Raw genomic sequence first — 1,832 nt, 5'->3', positions numbered from 1 at the left:
ACTGCCCACACAGGATGTCTGGAGGCATTTGACCCAGACAATTTTGACAGGCCAGAACCAATAGCGCAGAAGGAAAAAGGCAGACACGCGCAGTGGTAATTTTGGGAATTAAAATTTACAGAAAAAGCAGAGGCTGAGCCAACTCAGCCAGACCAGTCACTCACCACCAGCAGCAGTCAAAGTCACAGCTGACAGATCCGAGACATAGTGTACCAGCCTACAGTCGGGTTTTCTATGCATTAACTCCAAATATTCAGACCGACTTAGCTATTCTTATAAAGCTAAATATCTTCTGACAGAGCATTAAAATGCCTGTACTGTGTATTAAATGTGTAATAAATTTTTGACATAATATCTTAAAGAGTTGGTGAGAATGTAAAGACTGAGATAACGCAGAACTCAGATATTTCTGTAGACCACCGCTAGTATATATACACCCTTCACAGATGCTGAAGGGGTTGCTGGAATTTTCTCTTGGATAACTTCCATCTGCTGTAATATTTTCAGAGAATTAATACAAAGGAGGAATGGAACTTCCAGAAGTTTGGTGTATTTGATGTCTTGTGGTGAAGGATGCATGTTACAGGATTCCATGGGTGTTGCATAAAACTATAAGTATTCACAAATCTCTTTGTCATGTGTTTTGAGTCTTTTGTTCTCTTTGTTGTTCTAATGTTTTACACTTGATAGCAAGGTGAAAGGATAGTATCAGGATTTAACCATGTTTACCCTGGACTCAAACTGAGCTATTATATATGTTTTCCTCATATACAGTGAAAGAATTGTAATTCTTAGTTGCTGCAATTCGAAACTGTATTTTTATTGTAACAGTCATTTTCAGGGATTCAACTATTGCCCCTGTGACCTCTGTTTTCTCTTGTCTCCTGTCATTACCCAAAAAATATGTTTTAATGAAACACTCAAAAGGCCCTGTACGTTCCATCCTTCATCTTACAGTTTCAAACACACCAAGCCACAGACTCCATTGCCCAATGATATTCAACATATCTGAAAACTACATCACTAAAGTCTAAGGGAATTACATCAACCGAAACACAAACATAACCTGTACTCAATACCTAGCCTAAAACACCATCACTGTAGATATAAATCATAAAGAGAGAGCCCTCTCTGATCACTGTTTGGCTAGAAACAGTGATTAAAAGATTGGTTAGTGGTTACCCCGGCCGTATTCCCTTGGGAGTCATAGGGAACAACCTGGGTGTTAACAGCAGCTAAATCAATGTCTTCATGCTCTCTTTCTCTCCAATCCAACATGGTGAGTGCCCTACACACCAAGAAATAATGATTAGAACTGATTTGGGGAAATTTGACTGGTTATTTGTGGAGATTGGGGTTTTAAAATCCGTCTTTCACGGAGGACACACCCCGCGTTTACAACACAGGGCGTCCGGACGCAGCTGGCCTGAAGGTGGGCTGCGTCCCCCGACCATTTTCCTGTATAGGAAAAAGTCGGGGGACGCAGGTCACTCGAAGGGCACCTGCGTCCACCGAGTGGCGCATTCTAAAACCTAAACCCCCCCAAAAAACAAAACTAAAACCTAAAAATCAACTTTAATCAGATGAAATTGAAGAGTAGGATGTTGTAAAATACCTGGAAGAGACGGCGTTCGATTCTGATGGTTGGATTTTCCGCAACGACCACGGGAAGTTTCTTGCCAAAAGCTCCTTTTTCAACCTCAACAGTCAAACGGTAAAAATGACATGGTAAAAAGTCTTTTTATAGGTTTTTTGGATGAATTTGTTCATTTTTCACCATGGAAAGATGTTTTCCGATGTATTTTTGCCTATCTTAAACAGGTATGAGTAAT

Source organism: Pinus tabuliformis, chromosome 2_1 (genome assembly GCF_031772625.1).
Source record: "Pinus tabuliformis cultivar Carrire ecotype Pingquan chromosome 2_1, CPIR1, whole genome shotgun sequence".
NCBI lineage: Eukaryota > Viridiplantae > Streptophyta > Pinopsida > Pinales > Pinaceae > Pinus > Pinus tabuliformis.
The sequence above is the reverse complement of the archived record's forward strand: the minus strand, read 5'-3'. Positions refer to the sequence as shown.